This window comes from Lithobates pipiens, unplaced genomic scaffold (genome assembly GCF_037356315.1).
Source record: "Lithobates pipiens isolate NorthernLeopardFrog02 unplaced genomic scaffold, aLitPip1_a1.2 Scaffold_16, whole genome shotgun sequence".
In the NCBI taxonomy this organism is placed as follows: domain Eukaryota; kingdom Metazoa; phylum Chordata; class Amphibia; order Anura; family Ranidae; genus Lithobates; species Lithobates pipiens.
This window is the reverse complement of record NW_027507748.1, coordinates 485,501,802-485,511,795: the sequence shown is the minus strand read 5'-3', so window position 1 is coordinate 485,511,795 and position 9,994 is coordinate 485,501,802. Positions and strand designations below refer to the sequence as shown.

The window sequence follows — 9,994 nt, the reverse complement described above, 5'->3', positions numbered from 1 at the left end:
CTACCTAAATCAATAATAAAAGCTTTCATTCTAGGAGCACCTGAATTCCTTATTGGACAGACTGAAATTTGCATCCAAAATCCATTAAATACTCATAATTTGGAAGGGACTTTAACATCATAATATGTCTACATTGCTCAAGAGCAAAAGATTTGCAAGCAGCATGTTAGGTCATTCTAAAATAATGCATACCAACTATTCACAGATCTCTCATTATTGACAGCAAAAATGAGGAGAGCAATGAAGCCCTATGTATCAATCCTAAAATCAAATGAAATCACGGAAATTCCCAAATAATAACATCACCTGCTGAAGCCCATTCTTGCTTGGCGAACATGCAACATTGTGAAAATTCTTCATCATCCCTCACCCTGGATAAGAACCAATCATCCTCACCACCAGGGTCATCTCCACCTTGCAGATCACTACTGCATTTCAGTTTGGATTCATACACTGATGCCGCGTAGACACAATCAGATTATCTGGCGGCCGCCTGTGTTGTGGGCTCCGGCGGACTTTTTCTTCCCAAAAGTCTGGCGGACTTAGAAAGAAGTTTTGACTCAAAATTGTCACAATCTGCCCGTCTGTGTCCTAGTCATCCGGACTTTTGAAATGAACGGACTTGCCCACACACGGAGTAAAGTCCGTTCTTTTTGAACACGGCTCCAGGTAGACAGAACTAGCGAAGGAAGTCCATCGGCGAGATTGACACCTCGCAAGCCCCGTCACCTGGTATGGATTTAAAGGGCAAGCCCTATGCTGAAAAAATGGCATGGGGCCCCTTAAAGTCCATAGAAGACCCTTATCCGAGTATGCAGCCCAGCCGGTCAGGAAAGGCAGTGGAGATGAGTGAGCGCCCCCCTCCTGAGCCGAACCAGGCCACATGCCATCAACATGGGGGGTGCCATGTTGATGAGGACAAGGGCCTCTTCCCGACAACCCTGTCCGTTGGTTGTCGGGGTCTGCGGGCAGGTGGCTTATCAGAATCCATGCTCTCCACCCTATGTGTGAATAAGTATGGGGTACATGGTGCACCTACCCATTCACCTGGGGGAAAAAAGTGTACATAAAAAAACACAAGAAAGTGGAGGCCCGGCAAGAAGAACCGAAGAGTGAGACAAGACCCCTGAAGAGCGGGACAAGACCCTGAAGTCCCCAGACAGCGGCGACGAAGGAGAAACAGCAGCGATGAAGTCCGACGAGAAGACCCCCAAAGACAGAAGAAGAAAAGACACCCGGAGCTGTCTAATAAAGTATTTTAAAAACCTGTGTTGTGTTTTTTTATGTACACTTTTTCCCCCAGGTGAATGGGTAGGGGTACCCTGTACCCCATGCTCATTCACATAGGGTGGGGGACCAGGATCTGGGGGCCCCCTTATTAAAGGGGGCTCCCAGATTCTGATAAACCCCCTGCCCACAGACCCCAACAACCAACGGCCAGGGTTGTCAGGAAGAGGCCCTTGTCCTCATCAAAATGGGGACAAGGTGCTTTGGGGTGAGGGGGCCGCAGGGCCCCCCTTCCCCAAAGCACACCCCCATGTTGAGGGCACGTGGCCTGGTACGGCTCAGGAGGGGGGGCACTCACTTATCCCCACCCCCTTTCCTGACCGGCCGGGCTGCATGCTCAGATAAGGGTCTGCTATGGACTTTGGGGGACCCCATGCCGTTTTTTTTGGCATAGGGCTTCCTCTTTAAATCCATACCAGGTGACGGGGCTTGTGAGGTGTCAATCTCACCGATGGAGGAGGAGGCTGCAATTTTACTGTTTAACTAATTAAACAAATTGAAATGATTTTTGAACTAGATACTGACCTCTGCACCTATATAGCCTAAATAAACCCTGACTTTGCCCATAGTACGCTAACCTCATAGGAGGCTTTAATGTTTATGTACAGTGTTGGAGTAATATTTATACAATCTAACTTAGTTAGATTTGTTTCTGACCACATGAACAATTTATTAGCTGCATATTATATGTTCCATAACATTAAGTTACTACTACAATATGAACACGAATAATACACTAATGTAGAAATATCTCTACCTAGGTAAGATAGCCAGATATCCATTAAAATGTATGTTTGTTTATTGGAGGCCCCCAATTATTTTACTATGGACACCTGACATCCTTGTGAGGAATTGGTATGTTATTTCAAGTTAAAAATATTCCTCAGTCCCCAGTGAACTAGATGAGCCTATAGATATTCAGTCAACCTTATTGCCTACAAGAGAGACAAGATTTTTTTTATAAAATTTTCCCAAAATATTTGAGTTCTATCTTTTCCCTACTTTATATGACAACAGCCTTCATAAAACAAAGACTCTTATTGCATTTAGATGCCCTGTGCAGCTAACCTGCAAATGTAGAGTAAAGGACCCAGAAGGAAGATATGTAATTCGTGGTGGCTATATCCAGGACAGACCAGTCACTTTGGCAACTTATTATTACCCTCAATACAGGACAATTGGGCTTCATGAGAAAACTCTTGTGGATGATACACAGTACTCATAAAGGCTTTACGATAGTTATCAAAAACTCAAATCATTCTCAGTCTAACATAACCCAATCCAGAGACTTCAGAGATTTATTTAAATGTTATCATTTAGAAGACACATGGTGGGAATTACACCCCACTGGCATTGGCTTTAATTTTATTTCCACCCTCCACCCTTGACCACATTTTACTTTTACACATGCCTTACCATGCTTAAAATCAGATTCCATTCTTTCTAGCCATCCGGTAGATTATGACACTACCATCATCATTAACAGTTGATGGACAACTAAATCTTTTATATTGCAATATATGCTTTGTGACTCCTTGCTCAGTGATTCAAGTGTGGCCTTCAAAGAATACTTTACACTCAACACCTCATCAGTATGTACTGCAACAACTCTGTGGGAGGCCTACAAAGCCATGGTATGTTAATTCAACAAGGATCTTGAATGAAAAAAAACTAGGACACTAGAATTTAGGAATGTAGTTTGCTAAGGCATCCTCTTGTTTAATGCTAAACTCCAGCATTCTTTTTGTTACCATGCAATGGGGCTGTGTCTGCACTGTATAAGTTCATAGGTTAACTGCTCAATTTGGTCTAGGGGTTCGGAGAGCCAAGATATACTCACCTAATTCTCCGATCATTCTAGCACAAGATCAGTTCCTATGGCTTTTGCCCAGCACCCCCTCCCACACAGTCCAGTGGTATTGTGTGGTGGACTGTTCCTAATGTCATCATACCCATAAACTAGCTCTGGATGTGAAGACATCAGGAACAGTCCACTGCTAGATGCAGGGGAGCACCGTTTTCCAAAGGAGAAAAGGATCAGGTGTGTATAGGTGCTGTGTTCACCCCTAGATAAAGAGAGCAGTTAGCCCATACAGTGTGTGCACAGCCCCACTGCATGAGAAAAAAATTGCCTGGAGTTGTGCTTTAAGTCAAATCTGACAGACAAAATAACTATTTTCAATCAGAAGGGAGTTTTTTTTGTCTTACTTGCCAAACAGAAAACTACATAAATTGGATACAATATAATTATGCCAAGGGAAATAAAATAGACTTCCTGCTAGCATCCAAACAGCTAGCACCTACAAACCCTTCAGATTAAAAACCTCAAATGGCTCCCTCACCTCAAATCCTGTTGAAATCCTTTAGACCTTCATATGCCATTTAAAATACCTATATTAGCTTGCCTGCCACCACAAATTCTCTTTCAGAATGAATAACGACAATAGAAGTTACCCAGGCAATTAAAACTCTCAAATTACAAACAATTGAATCCAGGCTGCTTCTGAGCAGGTAGTTGTAAAAAATTGTAAATTATGGATGTACCCGATCTATGGTTATGTGATCTGTGCACTTACTGAGCATGTCACCTTAGATTATCACAGGACAATATTATGAGTACTGCCACTTTGTTTGCACTGATGAACTATTTAATGCACTGGCACTTTATATTTAGATGTGCATAATCTATCACATGCAATTTATTATATAGAAGCAGCGCAAAGTTTATTTTTGTATATATGGTGTAAAAAATGTCCCTTCCCTTTCCTCTCAGCTATTGTTATGCGAGAAGAAGACAACCTTGAAACAACAGCCTTATCGGCATCTATTTGCATCAAGTAGGATTCATTCTAAGGAGGCAGGTGGGAATTAATATTTATCCTATATTCCTCTTGCTCCAAATGGGAAAAAACAAAAGGCATCCTTCTCGTTCTTTGGTCTTTAGATGTGAAAAAGACATTTGACTCTCTTTAGTTTTTTTACTAGAAAAGTTGAAGTTGAATGGGAATTATCCCTAGAGTTTAGTAAATTAGGTGAAGCTTCACTTTGCAATGAATACCTAATAACATGCAAGGAAAATAAAATAAAACCAGAATTTTTGCTTACACATGATTGAAGGATGGAAGCCAGCAGAACTACACCTCATTCACTACCCTCTTTCCCCCGAAAATAAGACCTACAGTAGGTGTCGCCGATATTGTGTTTCCAGCGCGACAGTATCGCGCTGGTTCCCGGCGACAGGCTCCTCTAACCAGCGCGATACCGTTGCGCTGGCTGGAATAGGAAAATGTGATTTTCCTATAGCAGCCAGAGTGAGGCGATAATGTCACCTCACTCATGAAGCCCGCATGCCTTCTCGGGGGCATGTTCGGTAGGGATTTTAAGGGGAATCCCCTTCGCCGAAAAAAACAGCGTGGGGTCCCCCCCAAAATCCATACCAGACCCCTATCCGAGCACGCAGCTCGGCCGGCCAGGAAAGGGGGTGGGGACGAGCGAGCGCCCCCCCCCCCTCCTGAGCCGTACCAGGCAGTGTGCCCTCAACATGTGGGGTGCCTTGGGGAAGGGGGGGCCGCGCGGCCCCCCACCCCAAAGCACCTTGTCCCCATGTTGATGAGGAGTCCGGCGAGAAGACCCCCAAAGATGGAAAACCCCCGGAGCTGTGCAATAAACTATTTTAACCCTTGTGTGTTGTGTTTTTTGTAAAAAATTTTCACAGATGAATGGGTAGGGGTACATTGTACCCCATACTCATTCACATAGGGTGGGGGGCCGGGATCCGGGGGGCTCCGGAATTCCGATAAGCCCCCCACCCACAGACCCCGACAACCAACGGCCAGGGTTTCGGGAAGAGGCCCTTGTCCTCATCAACATGGGGACAAGGTGCTTTGGGGTGGGGGGGCCACGCGGCCCCACCTTCCCCAAGGCACCCCCCATGTTGAGGGCACACTGCCTGGTAAGGCTCAGGAGGAGGGGCGCTCGCTCGTCCCCACCCCCTTTCCTGGCCGGCCGAGCTGCGTGCTCGGATAGGGGTCTGGTATGGATTTTGGGGAGGACCCCACGCCATTTTTTTCGGCGAAGGGGATTCCCCTTAAAATCCCTACTGGACCTAAGGGCCTGGTATGCCTCCCAAGGGGGAACCCACGCCATTTTTTTTACATTTGGCGTGGAGTTCTCCCTTAGGATTCATACCAAACACAGTGCCTGGTATTGGCGGGAATCCAATTCGTATCCCCGCACCAGTGTCAACCCGGCCAGCGATGCTTGTCGCTTATTGGGAAAGGAAAATAAACATTTTTCCTTTCCAGATGCGAGCCAGCTCGGCACTGGCTCCCGCGACGGTGCTCGTAGGGTGTCAATTTTGCCGCTAGAAGCGGCGAGATTGACACAATATCGCGGTCACCTAGTAGTACCCTGTAGCGTGATTGTCGGCGATGGCTGCAATATAAGCCCTACCCCTGCAAAATTATTCAGCCCCCTTGCGTTAATACTTTGTAGAACCACCTTTTGCTGCGATTACAGCTGCAAGTCGCTTGGGGTATGTCTCTATCAGTTTTGCACATCGAGAGACTGAAATTCTTGCCCATTCTTCCTTGCAAAACAGCTCGAGCTCAGTGAGGTTGGATGGAGAGCGTTTGTGAACAGCAGTTTTCAGCTCTTTCCACAGATTCTCGATTGGATTCAGGTCTGGACTTTGACTTGGCCATTCTAACACCTGGATACCTTTATTTGTGAACCATTCCTTTGTAGATTTTGCTGTATGTTTGGGATCATTGTCTTGTTGGAAGATAAATCTCTGTCCCAGTTTCAGGTCTTTTGCAGACTCCAACAAGTTTTCATCCAGAATGTCCTGTATTTGGCTGCATCCATCTTCCCCTCAATTTTAACCATCTTCCCTGTTCCTGCTGAAGAAAAGCAGGCCCAAACCATCATGCTGCCACCACCATGTTTGACAGTGGGGATGGTGTGTTGCTTTTACGCCAAACATATCGTTTTGCATTGTGGGCAAAAAGTTCGATTTTGGTTTCATCTGACCAGAGCACCTTCTTCCACATGTTTGGTGTGTCTTCCAGGTGGCTTGTGGCAAACTTTAGACAAGGCTTTTTATGGATATCTTTGAGAAATGGCTTTCTTCTTGCCACTCTTCCATAAAGGCCAGATTTGTGCAGTGTACGACTGATTGTTGTCCTATGGACAGACTCTCCCACCTCAGCTGTAGTTCTCTGCAGTTCATCCAGAGTGATCATGGGCCTCTTGGCTGCATCTCTGATCAGTCTTCTCCTTGTCTCAGCTGAAAGTTTAGAGGGACGGCCAGGTCTTGGTAGATTTGCAGTGGTCTGATACTCCTTCCATTTCAAAATGATCTTCAAAATGGTCTTCATGATGCTCTCTGCGCTTTCAACAGAACCCTGAGACTATCACAGAGCAGGTGCATTTATACAGAGACTTGATTACACACAGGTGGATTCTATTTATCACCATCAGTCATTTAGGACAACATTGGATCATTCAGAGATCCTCGCTGAACTTCTGGAGTGAGTTTGCTGCACTGAAAGTAAAGGGGCCGAATAATTTTGCACGCACCACTTTTCAGTTTTTTATTTGCTAAAAAAGTTTAAAATATCCAATAGATTTTGTTCCACTTCACAATTGTGTCCCACTTGTTAGTGATTCTTCACAAAAAATTTAAATTTTATATCGTTATGTTTGAAGCCTGAAATGTGGCAAAAGGTTGAAAAGTTCAAGGGGGCCGAATACTTTCGCAAGGCACTGTATATGTTAGACAAACTACCCAGCTCTTTTTTAATATCTCCACTTAAGTTCTGTAATGAATACAATATATCATGAATGGGCAGAATAGCAACAGTTAAAATGTCCCAATTACCCATAATTTCTGTGTTACACAAGGGTTCTGCCTGTGGAAATTACACATTTTATTTGGAATACATTTAAACACATTTATACATTTAATAGACTTATACATTTAGTGTTTTTTTTTTCAAAATATTAATCAATATGTGACCCAAACAGAACAAATCTCGCTTTGGAATGCAACTCATGGTATTCCTTTGTGGGTCACCATAGAAGGTTACTTAACAATTTACTATGGTTGCTATCATAATTCTCATAATTCCAAATCCATCCCAGCACACTCTTCAATGCTATGGGACTATATTAAATACTTTAGTAGCCTCATTTCTTTGTACTCTCTCCTCTTCACTAATATGGTGAATTCACAATTGTCTCCTGGTTTTACACACCCTTTCGCATCTTGCCACTGGAAGCAAAGACAGTTTACTACTGTCTCCACCTTATCCAATTCTTCCAACTTTCCAAAGAGATTATCTTCTCCCATCTGGAGACAATGTTCACAAAATTTAGGTAAAACACTTAGGGGTTGATTTACCAAAACGGGAGAGTGCAAAATCTGGTGCACAGAAACCAATTAGCTTCCAGTTTTTTTTTTGTCAAAGCTTAATTGAAGTTGAAGTTAGAAGGTGATTGGCTACCATGCACAGCTGCATCAGATGTTGTACTCTCCGGTTTTAGTAAATCAACCACTTAGACTGATTTAACCACTTTTACCCCCCTGACCAGGCCTTTTTTTTGCTATATGGCACTGTATTACTTTAACTGACTATTGCATGGTCGTGCAACACTCTTCCCAAATACAATTTTTGTCCTTGTTTTCCCACAAATAGAGATTTCTTTTGGTAGTATTTGGTCACCTCTGCATTTTTTATTTTTTGTGCTATAAACAAAAAATTACTCACAATTTAAAAAAACAAACAAACAATATTTTTAGTATTTTGCTGCTATAAAACATACCCAAAAAAAAGTCTTTATAAGTTTAGGCGAATATGTATTCTGCTATATTTTTTTGCCAAAAAAATCCCAATTAAATGTATATAGATTGGTTTGCACAAAAGTTATAGCATCTACAAACTATGAGATATATTTATGTAAATTGTATTTATTTTTATTTTTTACTAGTAATAGCGGTGATCAGCGACTTATAGTGGAACTACAATATTGCGGTTGACAAATTGGACACTAACTGACACTTTTGACACTTTTTTGTGGACCAGTGACACTCATACAGTGATCAGAGCTAAAAATATGCACTGTCACTATATGTCAGGGCTGGCTTAGCCCTTCCTCCTCTGGGCTGGCCGCTCAGCTGTCGGCTAATTGCCAGCTCTCTTCTCTTTTTACAGTTACCCGCTGTTCCCAATGATATGCTCGTCTGACCTGCCTATTTAAAGCCTTCCAGCTCACTCTTTCCTTTGCCTTCACGTTGGTCACATCACAAGGAACCATCTCCTGCTGTTTGTTTCAAGACTGGTTTGCTGATATCCCTCCTGGCTTGCAGTTGCTCTCCTTGGATCCCTGACTTCTGGCATGGCTGATTACCCGATCTGGTTAATGAACTTTGGACTGGCTGACTACCCAATCTGGCTACTGGACTCTGGCTATGCTTGACTACGCTTTTTTCTATTTACCTTTTTATTTTTATTAGTAAACAAGTGTGATTTGATTGTACTTCTGTCTCAGTCTGTTTCATGGTTCCTGACACTATACTAATGACACTGGCTGGGATGATCAAAGGTTTAACTGTGTTCCTAGCTGGTGTTTTACTGTAGTGTGGGAGGTACTTTTACAAGGGGAAGGCATGGATCCATGCCCCCACATTGGGTACGCACGACCCCTGATCAGCTCCCACTGTGTAGAATCACAGCGGGAGCAATCCGGCAGTGGCGCACACTAGCACCCGATACCCGGAAGTGATCCTGTGAGTAATCTTGCACAGCTTGGCTGCCCTGTAGCAGTAAAACTGCTATAGGGGGATTGGCAAGTGGTGAAAAAAAAACACTGTTAGATAAGGTGTTTCTGTGAAAGTTAACATTAACAAATGTAAATATCACTGCTTGGCCTTTTAACTAAGATTAAGTGTGGTATGTTCTTATCAGTTTATTATCTGATGCATACCCTATCTGAGAACCATACATTCAACTAATTTTTAGAACAGAGAGATGGAAGAAGAGTTTGCTCTGTCCAATCCATGCATCAACTGGTGCACCAAAAAAAAAAGTATAACCAATATAGTAATTAAGAATACAGTTAGATGGGCATATATTTAAACCATTGATGGTGTTACTCCTTCCAATCTGCTCAGCATTGTTACTTTTTCTACTTAAAAGGCTTGGCCATTGTTTTTCCTTATCACACTTCACATGGGTTGTAAACAGCAGTCTTCTTTGAATCCTCCAATCAAACTGTGCCCAATATACATTTGCTAGGTACAGTGACCAATTAGGGTGCATTATACTAGACACTGTACAGAAAGATTAGGGAGATATAATGAATTGTTATCAAGCTGTGCTTTCTCTTTGTCCTGAGACACACAAGCCCTCAGTATAAAAAGACCTGAAGCTGTGAGATAAACTAACTACATGCTTGTACCATACATTGTATTGTAAACATGGTTTTGTGTGTAATTTGTAAATAACATGTAACAAATTGTACTTATAGTACACATTGTTTTGCAAATATGGTTTAATGTGGAATTTGTATATATTAAGTAACCCTATCAGTAAATGGATAGTGCAGTTTGAACTACCCTTTTTGTTCAAAAATCCTTAGATCTAGCTGTGTATATGTAAATACTCCTGTGGTGTAGCCACATTTACACATAACCTAGTTAACAACC

At 42.8% G+C, this 9,994-nt stretch overlaps 1 pseudogene; it reads left to right on the top strand.

Moving 5' to 3' along the window:
• The first annotated feature begins 9,204 nt into the window (after positions 1-9,204).
• LOC143986319 (U2 spliceosomal RNA) lies at positions 9,205-9,369 on the top strand (annotated as a pseudogene).
• The last annotated feature ends 625 nt before the right edge of the window (positions 9,370-9,994 follow it).